Source organism: Canis lupus, chromosome 14 (assembly GCF_003254725.2).
Source record: "Canis lupus dingo isolate Sandy chromosome 14, ASM325472v2, whole genome shotgun sequence".
Taxonomy (NCBI): Eukaryota; Metazoa; Chordata; class Mammalia; order Carnivora; family Canidae; genus Canis; species Canis lupus.
The window spans coordinates 44584951-44611359 of NC_064256.1; the positions used below are offsets into that span (position 1 = coordinate 44584951).

Consider the following 26409-nt stretch of genomic DNA (forward strand, 5'->3'; position numbering starts at 1 on the left):
GATGTGGTATATAGATATACAATGGACTACTATTTAGCCATCAAAAAAAATGAATTCTTGCCATTTTCAACTATGTGGATGGAACTAGAGGATATTATGCTAAGTGAAATAAGTCAATCAGAGAAAGACAATTATCATATGATCTCATTCTTATGTAGAATTTAAGAAACAAAACAAAAACAAAACAAAAAAGAATATCATAGGGGAAGAAAGGAAAAAATAAAGCAAGATGAAATAAGAGAGGAAGGTAAACCATAAGAGACTCTTAATGATATGAAACAAACTGAGGGTCACTGGAGGGGGTGTGGAGGATGGGATAATGAGGTATAGGACATTAAGGAGAGCACATGATGTAATGAGCACTGGGTATTATATAAGACTGAAGAATCACTGACCTCTACCTCTGAAACCAGTAAAACATTATATGTTAATTAATTGAATTTAAATAAAGAATAAAGCATTAATATTCAAAAAATTAAAAAATAATAAAAAATAAGATAAATACACAAAATCTTTTTTAAAGTTGTTCCTCTTCCACATTAAGCACATCTTTTACTTCTAGCAAAGAAAATAACCTCATATATTTCATTAGATGGCAACTTTTACACCTTGACATGTATTTCAGAGTTTAAAATGAGAAAAAAAACCTTCTAAATAAAAACTTCTCTGCAGCATGCCTATGCCAGCTCTCACTAATGTCAGCGGGTCTCACACAAGCTCCTCTTGTAGGCACATAATCTGCACAGCCACTCATACTAATGGCCTTTTTCTCTGTGGCTCACACTTTGTACTTTCTCCATGAATCTTGCTGAACCAAAAGTAAGAAAGCAAGTAAACCTGAAAATATATTTCAAGAGTTGAGCATCAAACAAAGAAATACCAGCAGCAGGCAAAGAGCTCAATTTAACTATAGCCATCTCTAATATGAATTCTCCAAACCCTCATTCTATATCCTGGCCTCTAGCCTAAGACTTCTCTACTCCAAGTTGGCAGGAATGTCAGGGAAAATAAAACAAAAGCCACAAGTCTTACTAGGTTGCCCCTGCAAATAGCTCCTGGAATGGGCAATGAAATTAAGTACAGAGCTCCCCTTGCACTGGACTTATATACCTATTCTCAAACTCATGACCACAGAGAGCTGATAAATCACTTGTTCATTAGTGTAACTTAAAGTCTAAAACAGGAAGTCATCTGCAATGGGTGAAAACATCAAGCAAATTCACTGACATGACGACATGATACCGAACCATGCTCACTTAGTAAGACCCTGTAATTGTCGATGACAGCTCACTGAGTTATAGCAAACCTTAGCTATAAGTGGCAAGATATCCAATTTGTGAAAATGCAAACATATTTGCATTTCCTTGGAATACAAATGACCATGATGAAAGCAAAAACTTTTATTACAATAATACTATCAACAATAGCTAAATGTATTGATCATTTACTATGTACCAAGCACTATTATAAGTACTCTATACTTATGAGCGCTTTCATTTTACTATAACCCTAAGAAATAGGTACTGTTTTCAGTCCCACTTTATAGAAAGCAAAAGAAGGCAAAGACAAGAAAGAAAGTATCAGAACTGGCGAAACAAGCACAAACAGCCTTATATGAGCATTTGTCTTAGCTAGGTATTAACTGGTATCTAAACATGACTCAAAAAGCAGTAAGAGAAAAAGTTTAAACATCTCAAACATCATCTTCAGTTCTTCGCTTAAAACAGATGAGCAAGCAGACATTAAATCCCAGAGTTAGGGTTAAATGGATCCTCAGAATCTAGGAGGTGGGTGGTTAAGTGCAGGAAACACAGCTATTTTGAGAGATGGTGCTGTGTGACAGTTAGGTTTCGGGGCTCCTGAACAAGACAAGCTGGATTCCAAATCTGGCTCTGCCCCCTTGTAAGCGCTGGTATCTTAAGCAAATCATTTAACCTTTCTGTGGAAAGGATAATATCTCACAGTGCTGTTGTGAAGACTAAATGATCTACTACATGTGAAACCTTCATATGATACCTGGTCCACAAGAACCACTTAACAAACATCAGTTACTTTTATTATGACCCTACGACCACCAGCAGAGAAAGAAAAAAACTGGGAAATGAAGCTTTAATTAGCACAGAAAGAACAAAAATCGTGGCTTTTATAAAAACGGTTTTTCACTATTCTGCTCCTGGACTCATTCTTAAAAAATAAAAAATTCCTACACCGCACATCACTTAAAAACTGCATACATGCCAAGTTTTCCCATAATAAGCAACATATGGCACTACTCAGATATGAATAGTTATTTTTTTAATCCTCTCTAAACCTCACTTTTGCAAAGTCTTCACCAATTGCCAATAGGCATTCAAAATTTTTTGCACAAGTCTCAGAAAATCAGCGATGATGCTTCTGACCCAAAATGGTATAAAGCAACAATGCAGATGCTCCTGAGTTCTCATTAATAGCAAAGAAGGCACAGAGAAAGATAAAAAGTCATAACAAAACTAAAACAGACCACAGCCCAATACCAGAACTGATGAGGATTATAAAATAGATGGCACTGGATTAAAACAACAGCTGCTAAGGCTCTTGATGCAGCCTAGCTTTGATGAATGAAACAGCCCACAAGACCAAAGAGAGAGAGAAACTGACAGAAATAAAGATGCTTCAAACTTCTCCTTTCATCTCTCAGCCTCAGGTTCTGTTCCCTCATTGTCTTCCCCAACTCTACCTCTTAACCCTTCCAAATCTAATCAGAAACCACAAATTCTAGAAAAAACAACATTGATGAGGGTAAGAAGAGCCCGGGTAGCAGGACAGTACATTCCTCTTAGATAAAGGCCATAATACCATCAGGATGAGCCCCGATGGCAAGCACACTGATGACTGTAGCTGTTCATATTCAGAGTGCCAGAGAATCAGGTAATGGAAGAGACGGAAGATGCCATTGCAGTGAAGCAGGACTCATCAGATAACTGAAGAGGAAACTGGGCGGGGAGTAATGACACCAAAATGCCCCACACATGAGGAGAGGATTGGACTACATGGCAAAAAATAAATAAATAAAAAGTATAAACATGGGAAGATGGAAATTAAAATGCAATTAAGGTTCCAAAGAAAACAAATGCAGAAGAGAAAGGATTCTAGAGAAAATAAAAATTCAATAGCAGAAACAATACACACTGGAAACAGTTAAAGAACAAAATGGCACAAAATCCATTTGGTGGTCAAAGCAAAGAGAGGTCAGAGGGAAAGAACGTGGACATCAAAGTGATTCTCATTGTGGAAAATAGAGAATGGAAGTCAATACAGGGATAAAGGGTGTTCCTGAAGGAAATTTCAGAACTGATGGAAGACAAGTAATCATCAAAGATGCAATAGAAGGAATTGTTTCTAACCTGAAGAAAAACTGGATAGGCAGATCAAACGGACCTTCGACTTTCTCTAAAAGTCAATTAAGAGTCTCACATCTACTCCTATGCTTTCAAAACTATTTAACTATAAGGATAAATTTTTCTAGTTAAAAAAGAAAAAATAAAAACTATAAGCACTCAGGAATAAACCAGATTGCCTATAAAGTATGAAAAATCAATCAGGTTTCAGATTTCTTCAACGGTAGGCTAAATCCAAAGACATGCTAAATCAAGCCTATAGAATTTTGAAGAAGAAAAAAGTTACCACCCAGCAACTTTATGCCACCAATTTATCTGCCATGTTAGAAAGGTATTTTGACATACATGAGTTCTTAAGAGATACAGGAGCTTCTAGAAAGTTTCTTGAATTTGCAATCCCACAATCTGAAGATTAAGAGTTCCAGAAAAGCACAAAAATAACTGGCAGTGATAATAAAACTCGTTAAGAGATAAACTGCAGAAAACTCGCTATAAAACTGGATTCAGGGGCACCTGGTTGAGCGTCTGCCTTTGGTTCAAGTCCTGATCCCAGGATCCTGGGATCGAGTCTGCCATCAGGCTCCCCACAGGGAGCCTGCTTCTCCTCTGCCTATGTCTCTGCCTCTCTCTGTGCGTCTATCATGAATAAATAAATTAAATAAATAAAAGTTTTTTTTAATGAAAAAAAAAACTGGATTCAGGGACTGTCAATGGATATAAGGAAGGGTTCTTTTTGGGGTGATGTAAATGTTCTAAAATTGGATTGTCCTGACAGTGGCACAATTCTGTAAATTCACTAAAAATAATTTAATTGTATATTAAAGCAGGTTATTGTACGGTATATTACATCTCAATAAAGCTGTTTGTAATAGAGTTCTCCGGAGATACAGCATCAACCAGATATATACAGATACACGTAGAAGGAGATTTATTATAGGAATTGACTCACACATTAAGGGACGAGAGGAGTTCCCTCATCTGGGACAAATTAGGTGGTGCTCACCAGCACTGAGAAGGGTGATCTATACCCAGCCTATGAATTCAAATGCTAATCTCTTCTGTAAATATCCTCACAGACACACCTAGAAATAACATTTACCAGCTATCAGAGCATCTTTTAGCCTATTCAAGTTGATGTATAAAATTAACCATCACAAAAAAAAAAAAAATTAACCATCATTGTTTAAAAAAAAACAAAATAAAATATAAAACTTATCTGAACAGAAAAACCTATAATGCTAAAAAGAATCATATAAAAAAAAAAAACTACCTGGATTTTTAAGCCCCAGATTGTATCAACATAGCCTAAAAAGTGGGCAAAATGAGTAAAAGTATAATAAATTCCTTATCACCAAAGATGCCATGTCACACCTGACTCTGACAATCTGAAAATGTAAAAGCTGATTAAAGAAGCTTTGAAAAATGAAAGGTAACTACCCCTACAACATATGTCTAGAAACACTAGAAAAGATAACACGTAAAGAAAATACAGTCCATATATCAAAAAAAAAAAAAAAAGGAAAAAAAAGACATGGCATTTTTTCAGTAGAACACCTTGTTAGAAAGAGCAAATATAACAATTTTAATAATAATTCAGTAGAACACCTATGTCAGAAAGAGCAAATATAACAATTTTAATAATTATTATATTAATCTCTCAATTTAAAAAGTTAAAACTGTCACATTGGAACAAAAAACAAAATATGATACAGAGTGAAACAAACAGGAGAAGGGGCAAAAATGAGAAAAAAAGCATAATTTTTTGAACTGATGAAAAATACAAACATTTCACACCAAGAAGAACTTCACTTAAAAATGGGTTTTTTTATGTTCATTGCAACCAAAAGACAAGATATTTTTAAGTGGAAAAAAAATGTAGATTATACACCAGTATGTAGAGAACGATCCCATAGCAATTGTGAATGTGGAGTTTATGTACACACAAACCCAATAGAGGAAAGGGTGTTCACCAAGATGTCAGATGTAAATTCAGGGAAGGTTTACTGTTTTGGAAAAGCAGATGGGAGAGGCCTGGTTAACTTAAATTTTTAGTAGTGAGAATATAATATATTCACACATATACACACAAAGGATAGTGCAAATTTGAAGAAAGAAAATGGTAAAACCACCTAGTGGTACATATCCAGAGAATCATTTATATTGAAAAAGAGTTAAATTGATGGTGAATATGTAATTCTCATTAATTCTACAAAACAAATTACAGTGTAACAAAATATATATAAAGCTAAAAACAAAGAAATTCACAAGAACAAGATATAATAATGAGAAGGCTTTAATAAACAAGTAGTCTTCATCAGGTCAAGCAGCCAAAAAAATAGATAAGGATCTGAATAATGGTATTAACATAATTACTAATCTGGATAATTGTTAGGATTATATAATTACAATATAATTAAATTAGTTTAATAAATATATTTTGTAATATACATGAAAACAAAATATGCTCTATTTCTCAGTGCCTATGGAACATTTTTTTTTTTAAGATTTTATTTATTTATTCATGAGAGACACAGAGAGAGAGAAACAGAGACATAGGCAGAGGAAGAAACAGGCACCATGCAGGGAGCCTGATGTAGGACTGGATCCCGGATCCTGAGATCACACCCTGAGCCAAAGGCAGATGCTCAACTGCTAAGCCACCCAAGCGTCCCCCATGGAACATTTTTTAAACTTTATTTAGAATCAGGGATCCCTGGGTGGCGCAGCGGTTTGGCGCCTGCCTTTGGCCCAGGGCGCGATCCTGGAGACCCGGGATCGAATCCCACATCGGGCTCCCGGTGCATGGAGCCTGCTTCTCCCTCTGCCTGTGTCTCTGCCTCTCTCTCTCGCTGTCTCATGAATAAATGAATAAAATCTTTAAAAAAAAAAAAAAAGAAGAAGAAGAAGCATCAGACCACCTAGGAAGTTGCTAAGTCATGCTCTTAACTACAATCCTATTAAAAATCCTAAGGACTTTTTTATTTGTTTGTTTACATAGGCTCCACACCCAGCATGGAGCCCAACACAGGGCTCAAACCCGACCCTGAGATCAAGATCTGACCTGAAATCAAAAGTTAGATACTCAACCCACTGAGCCACCCAGGCACTCCCCCCTAAGGACTTTTAAATAGACTTTTAAACTAGAAATACAAAATCCATCAAGAAAAAAATAAGTAATAATAGCCAAGAACATTTTGAAAGAGATGAATGAGTGTAGCCTTGCCATATTGGATCTTAAAATGTATCACAAAGCTACAATAACTAAAAAGCATTACACTGGTTTAGGAAAAGACTGGAAGAAAAAGGAAATAGAAATTCCAAAAAGGAGATTCAAATATGTATATGTATGTATGTACGGGTCACATTTATATTATGAAATTAATGTTTACATCAGTGCAGAAAAAAATGGATAATTTGGAAGGGAAACAAAGTATATCTCTATCTTATTACAAAATAAATATTAGATAAATTCAGAGATTTCAATGAAAGATTTTATAAAAATAAAACTATAAATACAGTCCTAGAAGAAAACAAGGACACAGATTTTCATAATGTCTTTAGTGTAGAAGGTTTTCCTAAACATGAACCATAAACGAAAAAATTGGTTGGTTTATTTTAAAATATAATGCCTGACCATCAAAGTTAAAAGGCATATTTACAAGTGGTGAAAATTACCTACAGCAAAATCACTTAAGTTAATAGCCTTAATGTAAAGAAAAAAAAAAAAGCCTTAATGTATAAAAATTTTATATTAAAAAACATCCCAATAGAAAAATGAATGTGTATTTGTTTGTAAAACGAATTCTTTTATTTGTAAAAGAAATACAGATGCTGCTTATAAAAGAACATGAGACAAAAGGGTTTAAACCCACAAATAATCAAATAAATTAACAGAAGAGTTAATTCCTTGACATATTAGAGTACAACTTTTTTAAAAGGTTGAGATCCAGGGCACCTGGGGGATTCAGCCAGTTAAGCATCTGCCTTCAGCACAGGGCATGATCTCAGGGTCCTGGGATAGAGCCCCACAGCAGCAGCAGGCAGTGGGGAGTCTGCTTCTCCCTCCCCCTCTGCTCCTCCTCCCTGCTCGTGCACACACACTCTCTCTCTCTCTCAAATAAATAAATAAATAATCTTTTTTAAAAAAGGTTGAAATCCAATCTAAGTAAAGGTCAAAAGGCAAACTCATATTTCAAAAGCTTCAAAAATATTTCTACTCAACAACTTTACTTCAAAGAATTTATCCTAAGGTAAAAATAAATTACAAAGATGTAGAAATTATGATAGTCATGGAATAGATTTTATGACAGCAAGAAAACAGAAAGAACATAAACATCCAGCTAAATAAACCGCAGGACCTTAGAAACACCGTTGAAGAAGACTTTGCATGAAATTATATTAATTATACATTGTTAGGTAGGGGGGAAAGGTAAATGACAGTGGGGTAATGGTCTCATATTTAAAAAATAATAATAAATGGACACCAGTGTTAAAATTCAAGCAGAAAAAAAATATTTACCAAAATACTAATGGTGATTGTCTGTAAACATTGATATTACAAGTAGGATTTCTAGTTCTCGTTGCCAATCTTTATTTTATAAATTTTTCTACAATCAACATGTACAACTTGCATAATAATTGTTAAAATAATAACAACAATAGTAGTAAAATCATGCTGAAAATTGTTAAGCTTTTACTCCTTTCAAAGAGCATGAACATGCTACTTCTTTTTCTCCTTAGCATGGAAGAAAGCACCACGGATTCCCATTAATGGAAAAAGATGTGGCTTGCCCTCACCCTGAGGGACACTTTCAGTGAGATGATTACAGCTGCTATGACAACAAGGGGAGGATGTGATGTCACATAATGATCCAGTGACTGCAATGTTCCCATCCCAATGCAGAGCTCTCACTGCCAGCTGGAAATCCAGCAGAGACCTCATTAAGGGCATCTGTTCGGTAATTACTACAAGTTTCCCCTCGTCATGCATCCAACTCTGCAAACAGCCCTACCACAGAACTCCAACTCCTGATTCACAGAGGGCCTTAATCTCCCACTTCTATAGAGCTCAGACTGACAGTCACCAGAGACCCAGGGTCAAGTGTCGGCACAGTCAGCAAACGCAGCTTCCATCAACAGGGATCAGGAGGGAAGAAGGAGCCAGACAACTTGTACTGAAACAGACATAAACTGAAGCTTCAAGGTGTTTAACTAAGGGACCTATACTGCATCTCCCTAGAATGTTTAAATATTTTCATTTCCATTAGAGAAAACCTAAAACACTTCCAATCTCCAGAAAAGAAGAGCAAATAGCAGTGATTGCACAGCAAGCCAGAGAGAATCAATTGCAAAATCAGAATGCAAGATAAATTCTCCTACAATGAATATGAAATCCCAAGACTCCTACTTCTAACCATTAAATGACATAACGTGCTGGTTTTTTGCATGCCATTTCCTCTGCCTATAATGTTCCCAAAATCTCTCCCCTGACCATTCCATCCTCAACCTCATCCAATTCAGTGATTCCCAAACAAAGCTACACATCAGAGTTACTTAGAAAGCATGCTAAAATGCACATGCCTGGGCCCCACTGTTGTAACCACAGAAGCAGAATCTCCAATTCCTGGTACCAGAAATCTTTAACAAGTTCCCCCACTTGGTTCTTATGCAGCCACCCCTGCCCCTGCAGTATTTGAAAAACACTGATCTAGCTAATTCCTACTTCTTTAAAACTCTGCTCAAGGACTCCCATATATTGCTGTCAGGATTATAAAATGGTGCAGCCACTTTGGAAAACAGTCTGGCAGTTTCTTGAAAGTTATACATTAATTTACCATACAACCCAGCAATTCCACTCCTACCCAAGAGAGTGAAAACCTAAATCCACACAAATACCTGTACATGAATGTTTATAGCAGCATTATTCATAATAGCCAAAAATTAGAAATAACCTGTGTCCATCAATTAGTGAATGGAAACACAAATGGATATATCAATACGATGAGCACTATTCAAAAATAAAACAATGGAGTAGTTATACATGGTGATGACTGCACAACTCTGTAAATTTACTAAACATCATGAGTTGTATTTTTTAAATGGGGGAATTTTATGGTATGTAAATTGCACCTCAGTAAAACTGAATGAAAGGGAGAGGGAAAAAGCTAAGACAAGACAGGAAAAAATGGAGTCCAAGCCTTTGCTGACTGTTGCAGGCAGTGAGGCCTTCTTATCCCTGTTAGCCCCATTTTTTATAAATCCCCCATTTTTATAAATAACACCGGGCCCAGGGACATTATTTTTTTAATATCAGTCTACCAGCCCACATGCTTTTCAAGAATGAGAAAATTGTCTAATGTCACCTTATATCTTGCGGTCAATGGACACCTAGCAAATGTCTAGAAGAATAAATGCAGCAATGGGTAACCATGAGCTTTCAGTTGAAATAAACCGTAACATACATTCTGGTACTAAGATCTTAATACCCAGTTTACCTCCCTCCTAAAGGTCATAAACCCTCTCTGTGGGATAAGAGAAGATGTTGGATGCCCGAAAGTACTTTGGATTTCTACCAAAGGTATGCCCCACAGGAATAGGAAGAGCCCTTCCCCGACATCCCCCATGCAACGTCAGGCTCACACATAACCACAGTAGCTTCAGATACCCTGGACTCAAGTCCTGGTCTCTCCACTTCCTCAGGCAAGTACCTGTGTTTCCCTTCTTCATCAGAAAATGGGGAGTTAAATGAGCAGGTACTTTCAAAGCCCTTAGAACAGTGCCTTGGCAAATCACAAGTGCTCAGTTAGAGACAGAGGAGAGAATAAGTATATGTGGAGGGAGAGAGAGAGAGAGAGAGAGAGAGAGAGAGTGTGTGTGTGTGTGTGTGTGTGTAACTGGTAAGACATCACTGTCCAAACAGGCTGTGCTGTGAAAGGCTCAGGTAAGTTTCACCTGGCTCCTGGGGTACCACAAAGGAAAACTGAGATAAGCACATTTCTCACTAAGTTAAAGAAAGAGTAAGTGGAGTAATTTTCAATGTCCATACATACAATTAGATTTTAAAAAGCAAGTAATAGAACAACATGTAGGATCCCATTTAAATATAAAATATAATAGAATATTAAGTGAACAATAGGACAAACAAAAATATGGAAGCAGACTCACCTAAATACTAATAAAGGTCATCTCTGGATAATAAGGTTTTCTTTCCTGAGTTTCTAAAATGAATCTGAATTATCTTTACAGCCAAACAAAATTAATAATCCTATCTTCATCTGTTAAAAAATTAATTAAGTAATTAGGAAAATGAAGATAGCCTCCAGCCCCCACAAACCACCTGCCTCTCTGGCAGCCTGAAAGTTTGTCCGGTTTGTTCCGAAGAGAGAATGAATACTCAGAAGGATACAGGAAGGCTCAGATAGAGAGGAGGAACTCCCACACACGGTAGCAGCTAGGTGCAACAAAATAACAGGGCCAATCAACAGTCAACGGGCTGATTCACCCCAGTACAGGCAAAATGTCCTTTTGCAAACACAAATCTGATCCTGTCACTTCTGCTTAAAACCACCAGTTGCGGGCAGCCCGGGTGGCTCAGTGGTTTAGTGCCGCCTTCAGCCCAGGGCATGCTCCTGGAGACCCGAGATTGAGTCCCACGTTGGGTTCCCTGCAGGGAGCATGCTTCTCCCTCTGCCTGTGTCTCTGCCTCTCTCTCTCTCTGTGTCTCTCATGAATGAATGAATGAATGAATGAATGAATAATAAACCAGTTGCAGGGCACCTGGGTGGCTCAGTGGTTGAGTGTCTGCCTTTGGCTCAGGTCATGATCCTAGGGTCCTGGGATGGAGTCCCACATCAGGTCCCTCTGCCTATGTCTCTGCCTCTCTATCTCTCTGTGTCTCTCATGAATAAATAAATAATTTTTTTTTAATTTAAAAAAAAAATTACCTTCTACTGCTCTTGGGGAAAAAGACCAAAACCCTTCAGCTGGCCAGAAAAGTCTCGGCCCACCTCTAGCCTCTTCTCGGCCATATTCCTCCTCTACCCACCCTACAACCACAGGGCCTCTGCACAGGCCATCTGCTCCACTGGATGCTCCTACACCTCTCCTCCCACCTCCATCAGGGAACCCTACCCCAATCCCCCAGATTAAGTACTATCCCACTGTTGGGCACTCATAGCACCCTGGCCACTTCATCAAGAGAAGAGCACAGTTATACCACTAATGTCTGTGGGCTCAGCCAGTTTGTCGGTTTTACTAACATGATATCCCTAGTGCCTAACACAATAGCCGTTGTGTGGTGGGCACTCCATAAAGAAAGGCTAAATGAATGATTACAATTCATGTGCAGCCAGGGACACTACAATACATGTGCCTAGACAAAAGCAAAATCAGATCCTGGAAGGCCTATGAGGCCCACTTGGTAATGTGGGCTTGATCCAAGCAAGCAACGGGAAACTACTCAATAGTTTAATTTTTATGTTCCCAAATTCATTTTATTTGTTGTTTTTTATTTTTATTCCAGTATAGTTAATACACAGTGTTATATTAGTTTCAGGCGTACAATATAGTGATCCAACAAATCTATATATTTCTCATGGCTCATCATGATAAGTGTACTCTTAATCTCCTTCACATCTATTTCACCCATCCCCCACCCACCTCCCCTCTGGTGACCATCAGTTTGTTCTCTATAGTTAAGAGTCTGGTTGTTTGGTTTGTCTCCTTTTTTCCTTGTTCATTTGTTTTGTGTCTTAAACTTCTCATATGAGTGAAATCATATGGTATTTGTCTTTCTCTGATTTATTTCATATAGCATTATACTCTCTAGACTCCTCCATGTTGTTGAAATGGCAAGATTCCATTCTTTTTTATGGCTGAGTAAATATTCCAGTGTGTGTGTGTGTGTGTGTGTGTGTGTGTGTGTGTGTGTGTCACATCTTCTTTATCCATTCAAGGATGGAGACTTAGGCTGTTTCCATAATTTGGCTATTGTAAACAATGCTGAAATAAACACAGAGCTGCGTATAGCTTTTTGAATCAGTGTTTTCGTATTTTTTGAGTAAATATCCTGTAGTGGAATTACTGGATCATATGGTGGTTCTATTTTTAATTTTTTGAGGAACCTCCACACTGTTTTCCACAGTGACTACACTAGTTTGCATTCCCACCAACAGTGCACAGGGTTTCTTTCTCTTTACATCCTCACCAACATTTGCTGTTTCTTGTTTTTTTTATTTCAGCCATTCTGACAAGTGTGAGGTGATAGCTCATTGTGGTTTTGATTTGTATTTCCCTGATGATTAGTGACGTTGAGCATCTTTTCATGTGTCTGTTGGTCATCTATATGTCTTCTTTGGAGAAATGTCTGTCCATGTCTTCTGCCCATTTTTAATTGGATTATTTGGGGGGGTTTTGGTATTGAGTTGTATACATTCTTTATATGCTTTGGTTACTAATCCTTTATAAGATATGTCATTTGCAAATATCTTCTCCCATTCAGTAGGTTGTCTTTTAGTTTTGTTAATGTTTCCTTTGCTGTGCAGAAGGTTTTTTATTTTGATATAGTTACAGTAGCTTCTTTTGTTATTGTTTCCACTACCTCAGGAGACCTGTCTAGAAAAATGTTGCTACAGCTGATGTCAGAGAAATTCTTTGCTCTTTTCTAGGATTTTATGGTTTCAGGTCTCACATTTAGGTCCTTAACCCATTTCGAGTATATTTTTGTGTATGGTTAAGAAAGTGGTCCAGTATACTTCTGCATGTTGCTGTCTAATTTTCCCAACACGATTTGTTGAAGAGGCTGTCTTTTTCCCACTGTATATTCTTGCCTCCTTTGTCAAAGATTATTGACATATATACATGGGTTTATCCCTGGGCTCTCTATTCTGTTCTATTGATCTATGTGTCTATTTTTGTGCCAGTATCATACTGCTTTGATTGCTATAGCCTTGTATCTTGAAATCTGAGATTTTGATGCCTCCAATTTTGTTCTATTTCAAGATTGTTTTGGCTAGTCAGGGTCTTTTGTAGTTCCATACAAATTTTAGAATTATTTGTTCTGGTTTTGTGAAAAATGCTGTTGGTATTTTGATAGGATTGCATTAAATTTGTAGATTGTTCTGGGTAGCATGGACATTTTAATATTTTTTCTTCAAATCCATGAGCATGGAATATCTTTCCATTTGTTTGTGTTGTCTTCAATTTCTTTCATCAATGTTTTATAGTTTTAAGAGTGTAGGTCTTTTATCTCCTTGGTTAAGTTTATTCCTAGGTATATATTATTTTGGTGCAATTGTACACGGGATTGTTTTCTTAATTTCTCTTTGGCTTCTTCATTATTAGTGTATAAAAATGCAATGGATTTCTATATATTGATTGTGTATTCAGAAGCCTAACTGAATTCATTTATTAGTTCTGGCAGTTTTTTGGTGGAGTCTTTAGGATTTTCTATATACAATGCCATGTCATTTGCAGAAAGTGAAAGTTTTGCTTCTTCCTTACCAATTTGGATGTGTTTTATTTTATTTTATTTTATTTTATTTTATTTTATTTTATTTTTTTGTCTGATTGCTATGGCTAGTACTTAGTTCAATACTAAGTTGAATAAAAGTGGTGAGAGTAGGCATCCTTGTCTTGATCCTGATCTTAGTGGAAAAGCTCTCATTTTTTCACCATTGAGTATGATGTTAGCTGTGGGTTTTTCACATATAGCCTTTATAATGTTGAGGTATATTCTCTCTAGACCTACTTTGTTTAGGGTTTGTGTAATGAATGAATGTTGTACCTAATCAAATGCTTTTTCTGCATCTATTGAAATGATCATATTTTCATCCTTTCTCTTTAGTGCAATGTATCATGTTGATTGATTTACAAATATTGAGCCACACTTGTATCTTGGGAATAAATATCACTTGATCATATTGAATGATTTTTTAATGTATAATTAGATTTCCCAATATTTGGTTGAGGTTTTTTTTTTTTTTTTTTTTGCATCTATGTTCATAAGAAATATTGGCCTGTACTTCCTCTTTTTTGTAATGTCTTTATCTCGTTTTGGTATCAGGTTAATGTTGGCCTCACAATATACATTTAGAAGCTTTCCTTCCTCTTCTATTTTTTAGAATAGTTTGAAAAGAATAGGTATTAACTCTTCTATAAATGTTTGGTAGAATTTACCTGTGAAGCCATCTGGTCCTGGACTTTTGTTTGTTAGGAGTTTTTTTTTATTACTGCTTCAATTTTATTGCTGGTGATCAGTCTGTTCAAATTTTCTATTTCTTCCTGCTTCAGTTTTGGTAGTTTATATGTTTCTAGGAACTTACCCATTTCTTCTAGGTTGTCCAGTGTGTTGGCATATAATTTTTCAAAATATTCTCTTATGATCCTTTGTACTTCTGTGGTGTCAGTTGTTATTTCTCCTCTTTTATTTCTGACTTTGTTTATTTGAGTTCTCTCTCACACTCTCTCACTTTTTTTTTTTAATGAGTTGAGCTAAAGGTTTATCAATTTTGTTGATCTTCTTAAAAAAACCCGCTCCTGGTATCATTGATCTATCCTATTGGTTTCTTTAGTTTCTATTTCATTCATTTCTACTCTGATCTTTATCATTTCCTTCCTTCTGATAGTTGGGGTTTTGTTTGTTCTTCTTTTTCTAGCTCCTTTAGGTATAAGGCTAGATCGTTTATTTGAGATTTTTCTCACTTCTATAGGTAGGTCTGTATCAATATAAACTTCCCTCTTACAACAGCTTTTGCTGCATCTCAAAGGTTTTGGACTGTTGTATTCTCATTTTCACTTGTCTTCATGTATTTTTTTTTATTTCTTCTTTGATTTCTTGGTTGACCCAGTCATTGTTTAGTAGCATGTTATTTAACCTTCATGTATTTGTGTTCTTTCCAGATTTTTTCTTTTGGTTGATTTCTAATTTCATAGTGTTGTAGTCAGAAAAGATGCATAGAATGACTTTGATCTTTTTAAATATGTTGAGACTTGTTTTGTGGCACAATATGTGATCTATTCTGGATAATGTTCCATGCGCACCTGAAAAGACTGTGTATTCTTCAGTTTTAGGATGGTATATTCTGAATATATCTGTTAGATTCATTTAATCCAATGTCATTCAAAGCCATTGTTTCCTTGTTGGTTTTCTGTTTGGATGATCCATCCATTGATGTAACAGGGGTTATAAAGTCACCTATTATTATTGTATTGCAATCACTTACTTTCTTTTTGTTTATTAATAGCTTCATTATGTAGTTGGGTCTTTCCATGTTGAGTGCATAAATATTTACAATTGTTATATCTCTTTATTGGATTGTTTCCTTTATGATTATATAGTATCCTTCTTTGTCTCTTGTTACAGTCTTTATCTTAAAGTCCATTTTGTCTAACTATTGATACCCCAGCTTTATTTTCACTTCCATTTGCATGAATAAATGCTTTTCTATCCCTTCACTTTCAAACTGCATCTGCCTTTGGATGTGAAATGAGTCTCACATATAATTGAGTCTTGCTTTTTTAACTACTCGTTCACTTTATGTCTTTTATTAGAGCATTTAGTCCATTTACATTTAAAGTAATTATTTATAGATATGTGTTTATTTTTTGCCATTTTGTTACTTGTTTTATGGTTGTTTTTGTAGTTCTGTTCCTTTCTTCTCTTGTTCTTTTCTGTCATGATTTGCTGGCTTTCTTGAGATTCCTTTCTCTTTATTTTTTTCCCAGTCTATTACTGGTTTTTAATTTGTGGTTACCACTCAGTTTATATATAACATCTTATGCATATAGCAGTCTATTTTAAGTTGATGGTTGCTTAAGTTTGAACTCATTCTTTATTCTCGTCCTCTGTCGTTTTAGATAAATGATATCATTATTTTACATCTCTTTATTTTATGAATCCCTTGACTGATATATATAAATATACTTAATTTTACTGCTTTTGTGCTTACTACTTTTCTTACTTCCATTTATGTTCTTTCCTTCCCACGCAAAAATTTCCCTTTAACATTTCCTGTAGGATTGGTTTAGTGGTCAGAAATCCCTCTAACTTTTGTTTGTTTGGAAAACGTTTTATCTCTCCTTCCATTCTGAATGATAGCCTTGCTGGATAGAGTATTCTTGGCTGCAGGTACTTTTAGCATTTTGAATCTATCATGGCATTCCTTTCTGGTGTGTAGTATTTCTGCTAAAAAAAAAAAAAAAAAAAAAAAATCCACTAATGGCCTTATAAGGTTTCCCTTGTATGTAACTGTTTTCTTTTCTCTTGCTGCTTTAAAATTCCCTCTTTATCATTACTTTTTGCCATTTTAATTACTGTGTGTTGGTATTGAACTCTTTGGGTTGATTTTGTTGGGGTCTCTCTGTGCCTCCCATATCTGGATTTCTGTTCCTTCCCTAGATTCAGAAGATTTTCAGCTCTTATTTTTTCAAATACATTTTCTGTCCTCTTTTCTCTCTCTTCTTCTAGGATACCACAATGTGAATTTTATTACATTTGATAGTGTCACTGAGGTCCCTAAGTCTATTTTCATTTTTTATTATTTTTTTCTCTCTCCTGTTCTCTCCATTACTCTATCCTCCAGGTTGCTGATCCATTCTTCTGCTTCCTCTACCATTTGTTCTATCTAGTGTATTTTTAACTTCAGTTATTGAGTTCTTCATCTCTGATTGGTTCTTTTTTATGTTTTCAATCACTTTGTTGAGGGTCTCATTGAGGTCCTCCACTCTTGTCAAGTCCAGTGAATATATTTATTACTTTTGCTTTAAGTTCTCTATCAGGCATGTACTTATCTCCATTCCATTTAGCTCTCTTGCTATGATTTTGTCCTAATCTTTCATTTTGGACATATTCCTCTGTCTTCTCATTTTGTCTAACTCTGTGTGTCTGTTTCTGTGTTAGGAAAGTCAGCTACTTCTTCTGCTCTTACAGTAGTGGCCTGATAAAGAAGAGATCCTGTGGTGCCCTGCAAAGCAATGTATCCCTGTTTACCAGAACCTGGTGCTTCAGGGATGTCTCTTATGCACATTGTGTTGTCGCTGAGCTGCATTTGCCTTCAGTCCAGTTGACTTCAAGGTCTCTTTTTGCCTGATGTCAGCAGGGTTTTGTCTCCATGTTAGTGGGCCAGTTGTGAGGCTGCTTGGGCTTGACGTGAGTCAGACCAGGCATTCACCAGAGATGCAGTAGCACTGAACTACAGGGTACTTTTCCTGTGTTGTCTCTTAAGAAGCCTTCATTTTGGGGCAGCACCTGTAGTCTGACCAGATGTCTGTCCCTAGCCCACTGATGGGGTTACAGATGGACTGGTGTGTACGGTTATCTCCCCAGAGCAGGAGTCACTTTGGAGTTATACTGTCCCCTGTCAACGCTGCTTGCACACTGCTAGGCTTATGGCACCACTTTAAATGGGCTTTGGCCAAGAGTGTATTGGAGGGCAAAGGATTGCAGGAGAACATGGGGGCAGGGTATGCAGTGTTAACAAGAGTTGCATAGGTCTTTTTGTAGGAGACCCAGAGCTGCTTTAGAAAACTCCTGCTGCATGACTAGAGGGGAGAAGTCCTCAGGAGAGCATGGGGGCAAGGTGCATGGTGCCAGAAAGGTCCAGGGACAGGAGGTGTATAGGGGAGGTGAGAGGGGTGGATCCACAGAAGCACACAGGAGCAGAGTGAGCAGTGTTAGCAAGTTAGGTAGTGAGTGTTGGCATCACACTGGTTCCTGCAGGTGTCTGTGTGTGTCTAGGCAAGGGGCAGGGGAGCAAAACGGTGCCCACCAGCTCCTTTGTTCCTAGAGGAGTCTCTGAATGATCCCTGTCCCTCCAACACATGCTCTAAGATTAGTAAACAAATCTCCTCCCTTCATACTCCAGGTGTTTTTCAAATTGCTGCTTCCATGCTGTATCTCAGCAGGACGATTGTGCTGTCTCTTTAAGGGCAGGGATTCAGTTTCCTATCCCCCTTCCAGCTCTCCCAGAGCCCAGTCTACTGATTTTTAAAATTCCAGGTGTTAAGCCTCACTGTTATAACAACAATTAATGAAATTTCACCCCTCTGGTTTTCAAAGTCAAATATTATGGAGATTCATCTTCTCCATGCAAGTTCCTAGTACCTGGGGTCCCTGATGTGAGGGTCTGTTTCCTTCCTCTCTTTGAGTCTGAAACATCTCTCCCTCCTGTAGACAGTCCCTGTGGGCCCACTGAGCTCCCATTTGCATCTCTGCCTTTTCTACTCCCTCTAATGTGTCTTCTTCTCTACATTTAGCTGTGGAGAGTCTGTTCTGCCCATCTTTGGGTCATTTTCTGGGTTATTTACACTGATGTGGGTGTTTTCTAGTTGTATCTATGGGACAGGTGAAGTTAGGATCTTCCTACTCTGCCTTTTCCCCATAAGTCTCATACTGGACAGTTTCAAACTGAAGGGCAGAGAGATCAGTTGTATGCTCCAAAAGAACATTCTAGCTGCTGTGTTGAGAAGAGTGTGGAGGGGAGGCCAATTGGAAATATTGCAATATTGGAACTCAGTAGGAGAAGAGGAGGTCTGAACTACGGCAGGGGAGATGGAAGGGAAAGTATGAATAGGAAAGAGTTTAGAGGGGCACCTGGCTGGTTCAGTTAGTAGAGTATATGACTCTTGATCTCAGAGTCCTGAATTCAAGTCCCTCATTGAGCATGAAGACTACTTAAAAAAAAAAAAAAAAAAAAAAAAAAAAGCAGAATGAGTTTAGGGAAGAAAATCAACAGGACATGATGGCTAATTAGATGAGATGGGGATGAGGATGCAGGAAAAGGAATCTTAGGTTCCCAAATTTCTGCTTCAGATGCCTGAGCTTTCTGAAATGCAGAAACTGGATTTGAGTCACTGTTCTGAAACAAGGCACTCAAATTTCTTGAAGCCCCAGTTTCTCCACCTACAATATGGAGCTGCTCATAGTTCTCCTGCAAGGTTACTGGTCAACCAAATAAGTTGGTGCTTGGAAAAGTGTTTCACAAATAGCAAAACCTTGTTATTATCATCAACAACATGGGGATAACAACTTGCATAACTGCATTATCACCCCAAAAAAACAACCTCTTTGAAACTATCTCTAAGACTAGGCTTAAATTCTTACACAAATGGCCTAAATTCTGCATCTTTTAAACTTTTCTCACTGTCTTAAACAGTTGACCTCATGAATGACCCAGATGAGAAAGGAAGAAAAGGCATCTCATTGGAAGGTTGGGTTTCCCTGGGGCGCAGCAGATGGTTAGGATCTGCTTCAGCACAGACTCTTGCTGGTTCCCTCCTTAAGAGATGTTGGATTCCCCTTCAAAACTTACTGACTTAACAAAACTTGAAAATCTAAAGTAACTTCCAACTGTTTAAGAAAGATGAGTCACTAGACACAATGAGCTATACTTTGTGACCACAAGGTAAGCATCAAAGCCAGCCAAATACCTTCAGGCTTGGCATGAACTAAGGAAAGAGAAAAGAGAAGGTAAACGAAATAAGATTTATAAGCATCTGGGGTGGTCTCATTACTGGGCCAGCACTATATAAATGTCATAATCATATATAGATATTATTATTCCTATTTCATAAGGTTCAGAAAGGTAAAGAGAGTGGTCAAATATCTCATAAATGGTGAACATCAGAGCTAATCAATTCAACTTCTGATTTGTCCAAAAATAAAGAAGGAACATTCTTTCTACTTTATACACTACAATAATTCTTTGAGATGATCTCCAATAGACAATATGTCTAATGAACAAAATATATAATTCAGCAGATCCAGCACAGCATTTTAACCCAAAAAATAATAAAATAGTAAAGAGGACTAGACCTGAACCCTGAAGGCCTGCATTGAAACCCTCACTCATCAGGGACTACTCCATCTGCAACCCCACTTACAAAAGCTGAATTAAACAACCTTAAAGGCCCTTTCTTAAATGCTAAACAAATGCTGGTGATTAGTAATGATGCAAGTCCAAGATAGCTAATCCTTCTCTTATGTTCTTTTCCAAGCTCATGGAATCACACCTGAGTCACTCTATGCCATCATCAAGAAGAGAAAAAGCACACTAGAGAAGCAGAAAGGAAAAGCCAATCAATTAACATGATTTCCTCCCAGAGAAACAAATCTCCATAGCAGCACGTGTGGACTGATCTTCATGGATGGAGTCTTGAGTAGTTTGGACCTTTGTCCAGCAGATACTGCCCTTCCATAAATAAAAACCAACTTCCAGTAACTTTGCTTCCAAGCCCCACTTCCCCAGGGCTCCTTGGGGAAGCCCTGGTTCTCAGGCCAAGCTCCCACCACACTCCAGAGCCTGCCCACCAAATGGCACAGGAAGTGCCAAGCAGCTCTCCCCAGAGCAGCTGGCACCAATTACCCAGACCCTGCTGGAAGCGCTGGGCTGGGGTAAGGCAGGCATTCCGGATACCAGCCTGGTCAAAAATCCTATCCTAAAACAAAGACAGCCTTGCAGCCCTGCCAGCACTCATCATAAGTGTCTGGTGGGGGTCTGTGGGAGGCAGCCAGGGGGCAGGCTGGCAAGCACCATCCAGGAAAGCAGCTGTGGGCCTGGGAGACTTGCCCATTCCCTGATTGCAGGGCCTCTCCATCATCACAACGAACAGCTACCAATTATTGGGCACCTAGAGTGAGCTAGGTTCTTACATTCTTCATCCTATTGAACTCTCCCAACACAACAAAGAAGGAACTGTTATGCCCGTTTCCAAATGCGGAAACTGAGGTTCAAAGAAATTCATGATCTTTCCAACAGTCACAGGGACAGGATGAGCCAGCACTGGGCCTAGAGCCCAGGTCTCCTATATTATCTTCCTTTCTACCTACCATCCTGGCCTGGGAGAAATAACCATCTAAAAAAGGGCCTAGAAATTAGGGACTCGTGTTGCAAAGCCATCACAAGTGACACACTAAATCCTAAAAGATGACAAATTGGTTGAGAAGATGGGAGCATTTGTAGGTCCACCATAAATTCTTCAAGAATAACTACACAGCATCAGGACACCAATGCCCAAGGACACAAAAGTGAATGCCTTTGGTAAGAAATGCCAATTCTGAACATCAGAAAACAGAAGCTCAAGGTCATAATTACAGCTTTTCCATAATTACAGCTTTTCAAAGAATAGTACATATAAGTATTTGATCAAGCAGGCCTGAGAGTTGGTTATTACCATTAACCTCATGATAATAATATTATTGTAGAAATATATTATCATTATGGATATATATTATGAATATAATAACATAAAAATATTATAATAAACATTTATACAGAACTTACTATGTACCACATGCTGTTTGGAGTGCTTGATGTACATTAACTCATTTAATCTTCCAACACCCCAGGAGACAGGTAATATAATTATCTCCATTTAAAAGATGAGCACATCGAGATGCTCTTGGATGGTAACTTGTCCAAGATCACACAGCTAAAAAACTCTGAACCCAAAATTCAAAGCAAGGTAGTCAAGTTCCAGAATCCATGCTCTTAACCTCTGTACATACCTCCTCTCAAAACCAGTAAGCGTTTATGAAGCAGAACCCATGCTAGATGCTCCCATAACTACTATCTATTATCACATTTATTGTTCATAATAAACAAATCTAGGAACGTGAATTGAAGCCATGAAGGCTTCCTATACCATCAGAATGGACCTAACCTTGCTGACAAACACACACTTGGAAATCTCCACCCATTTGTTCCATTTCCCACTAGGATTTGATATCATGGTCACTTGCCTTTGCTTCCTCCCTTGAGTCTAAGCTCAGTGGTTATCAAACTCACTGTGAATCAGAATTACCACACCAAATTACATACACACAATCTAGGTTACTTACTCCGAGAATAATTTTAACCCTTCGCTAGTCTTACATCCAATTTACCTCTACTTTGCACTGAACTCTGTGAAGCATCTTTCACCAGAAATCCCAGTGCACCTCATTTAGCCATTCCCCTGCACCTTCCCACTCTGAGAAAGTTATGATGGCCCTTAGGACTCAAGGCTCACCTCCTTCCCAAGTGGCAGGAACCACAGAGATTTCCTTACTCAACCAGTTCATTTACAGATGGAGAAACTGATGCCCATGGTAAGTGATTCATCCAGGATTAAAGAGCGAAGTTAGTAAGAAACTAACCCCAACTCCCAATTCTGAGTCCAGTGTGTGTTTTCTATCATACTAGGCATTTTCCCCCATGGTTTCCCCTGCCCTTCCACAGAGTCTGGTTCAGTGCTATATTCAGCAGATGTTTATTAACTTCCAATAATAATAGTGCTGTAGATTGTGCCCCCCAAAATCTATATGTTGAACACTAACCCCCAATGTGATGATATTAGGAGGTGGGGCGTTTGGGCAGTAATTAAGGTCATGAGGGTAGAGCCCTCATAAATAGGATTAGCACCCTTATAAAAGAGATGCCGGAGAGGTCTCTTGACCTTTCTGTCATGTGAGGACACAGAGAGAAAATGGCCATCTATGAACCAGGAAGCAGGCCCTCCCCAGACACCAAATCTGTTGGTGCCTTCCAGCCTCCAGAACTGTGAGAAATCAATTTCTGCTGTTTAAGCCACCGGGTCTGTGGTATTCTGTTACAGCAACCCAAATGGCCTAAGACAATGCCTAGGAGCTCTACTTGCATTTTATCTCATTTAATGTTCCAATCCAGCAGCGTAGCTTAGGACACTGAACTGCAACCATGTGATGCCACCTCTCCAATATCACAACCAAAGGAAGATGGGGTTCATACTGTGAACCCCAAGTGACTAATTCCAGAGCTAGTTCTATTCCAAACTCTAATAACCATTCTGGTCCCCTTTTCCTTCTATGTCCCGGGACAGATCCACAGGCCTGGCTCAGAAAGACATTCCTGCAATGCTGGAACTACTCCAATTTCCCCATGGCTCCAGGTGGATTCTTTCCAGGTCCAAGGAGGCTGGGTAAACTTTCCAGGTACACCGTGTGGTCCAGGGAGGAGTGTCAGTCCATAGGATGGCAGAAGAGTGCCCAATGAACACTTAGCTCGTGTTCCTGTCTGGTGCCGGGGACCAGCATGGTTGTACAGGGCTTCCTGGTGCCACTCCCACACCAGTACAGGCTGACCTATCGCTGAACCTGCTCCAGAGCACACCCGCAAACCCTCAAGACCATACCACCAACCCTCATCCATTCCTGGCCAGAGCCAACTCTAGCCACAGCATAATTTCAGGTGAAGGAAAGCAACAGTGAGCAAAGACACACAGTGTGACAGCCAGGCACCGCGCATGGCACATCACTGTCCAGGATGTGATCCACCCACAAGGAAGGTGATACTACTCCGTTCGTTCTAAGAGGAAAACTGAGGCTCAGAAAAGCTGACTGACTTGCCTAGCCAGTGCAATAAGTATTTGTGTGACTCCAAAGCTCAGGGTTTCTCACTACAAATGCAACCTCTCCGGGATCCCTGGGTGGCTCAGCGGTTTAGTGCCTGCCTTTGGCCCAGGGTGCGATCCTGGAGTCCCGGGATCAAGTCCCACGTCGGGCTCCCAGCATGGAGCCTGCTTCTCCCTCCTCCTGTGTCTCTGCCTCTCTCTTTCTCTCTGTGTCTATCATAAATAAATAAATCTTAAAAAAAAAAACAAAAAAAACAAAAAAACAAAACAAATGCAACCTCTCTGCAAACACACATCTCTAACACTGTGTACTAGGGTTGCTGGCTGACAATCAGAACCCCATCGTGAGGGCCTCATTCCTCAAGCTCACGATACATCTGCCCTTTGTTGGAGTGTAAATGCTGTCAAGAGGGGAGCACGATTTTTAATAAGTATGAAGTCTTCCTAATAACAAGTAGTTTTTTGATGGCATTTTAGAGTTAAAGCAATTTTTTCTTGCATAACTTCACCTGATTCTCACCACAGTTCCATAACTGAGACTCACACTCCCCATTTCACAAGTGTGAAGGTCTTGCCTCCACCCAGACCGACAGGCAGGTGGAAAGCAGACAAGTCATGAGCACTGAGTCCACTCTGGACTGAGAAAACTCTGAGCCATATGCACCAAGGGTGACCAGGGGTCTCTACGCCTAGGCTGGTGAGTGGGCCCCACTCCCAGGGCATACAGCCAAGTCACCCTGGCCTCATTTACCATGGAGTCCTGCTACCCCACCAGAAGCCCTGTGACAGAAGCATCCATTAGCAGGCCTCCTCCACTTAGCATGGGTTCCCAGCTCCCACAATCCAAGAGCAGAACAGGAACCCTCACTCCCAGCCCCCTGGGCCTTTGCTGTCTAGGGGACCCTTATGTTTCCTCCTCTGGGACAACCTCACAGAGAGAAACATAGGGCATGGGAGCTAATGGCAGTTGCTACAGGAAACACATCCCTCTGTTAGCAACACCGTTTCAGTACAGGCCTAGAATTTTCCACACCACCAGGTTCATTTTTTAAGAAAGTAGCTTCTTTGCCATATACCCCACCAACTTCATATCCTCCTAGCCCTTGGCTTCACCTATTTCTTCTGACACCCTAGAGATGATCACTGAGGGGAGAAGGGAAGTGAGAGCCCTCTTGGAGCCCCATTTTCTCATCTGTAGAATAAGTGGTGAGGAGTACCAAAAGAGATTAAGAGAGGCCCACTCAGTTGGTTTTAAAAGAAGAGTTGTTTTTGGTTTTTGCAGACATACTTCACTTTGAACGGAAGACTAAGAGAGGGACTGTCTACTTACTTCACCCTGGAGAAACCATGTGACTAGTTGGTGTAAGGGCCAAGGGCAGGTCACCCCAAAATGTGCTACTTTGGCATGCAAATTATTTCAAGCTGAAAACAATCAAGGCCCAAAAGACTTAGAAAGAAACTTAGAGGGATCCCTGGGTGGCGCAGCGGTTTAGCGCCTGCCTTTGGCCCAGGGCACAATCCTGGAGATCCGGGATCGAATCCCACGTCGGGCTCCCGGTGCATGGAGCCTGCTTCTCCCTCTGCCTATGTCTCTGCCTCTCTCTCTCTCTCTGTGACTATCATAAATAAATAAAAAGTTAAAAAAAGAAAAAGAAAGAAACTTAGATTTCCCCCTCCACCCCCACTCCACAACTGCCTAAAAGAATTTAGAGTACCTGCTCCAGGAAGAGAACCATGGATAACTACATTATAATATAACTAAGGGTGGGGGGGATCCCTGGGTGGCTCGCTGGTTTGGCGCCTGCCTTTGGCCCAGGGCGCAATCCCAGAGTCCCGGGATCGAGTCCCGTGTCGGGCTCCCGGCATGGAGCCCGCTTCTCCTTCTGTCTGTGTCTCTGCCTCTCTCTCCTCTCTCTATGACTATCATGAATAAATAATAAAAAAAAAATTTTTAAATATGAACTAAGGGGTAGTAGATAGGGAGAAACTTAGCAAAGTTGATTTGTTAAAATTCCTCTCTATGCTCCCTTGTTTCTGAAACAAGGAAACAAACATTTGTTTAGCAAACATTTACTCTTTTCCATCTTCTTGTTAATTGCTTTCCTTCCCTTTGAAGTTTCAGACCCCTACCTCTTTCTCCTCAGTTCAGGATGACATACGTATTTCATTTTGTCTGACTATCTTTGGAATCTCATGTCTATGAGGATTCCCAGTATGTACATAATTAAATTTGATTTTCTTCTGTTTATCTGTCTCATGTAAGTTTGATTCTTAGTTCAGCTATAAGAATCTTAGAGGGTAGAGAAATTTTTTTTCCCTAACACTGGCAACCATGGGTGTGGACTACAGATATCTGTATGTTTCAAAGCAAGTCTTCACTGCCACACACTGATGCTGGCAGGAATAGGAGTCCTCCTTCCTGGGAGAAATATTTATAATATACATAACACAGCACTTACAAATATTATACACACACACGCATGCACACAGACATAGAAAGAAAGAGAGAGGAAGGGGAGAGAGAGAGAGTAAGGCTCCCTTGAATATGTAGGGGTTAAAGGCATCAGTACACTACACAATTGAAAATCCACATATAACTTAGATTACCTAAAAACTTAACTACTAATAGCCTACTGTTGACTAGAAGCTTTGTTGATAGCATAAACAG

General features: G+C 38.9%; 1 protein-coding gene across 4 annotated transcripts in view; it reads right to left on the reverse strand.

Moving 5' to 3' along the window:
- PDE1C (phosphodiesterase 1C) overlaps positions 1-26409 on the reverse strand; it is a 490416-nt gene that overhangs the window by 460495 nt on the left and 3512 nt on the right. The gene's annotated exons all lie outside the window — the stretch shown is intronic.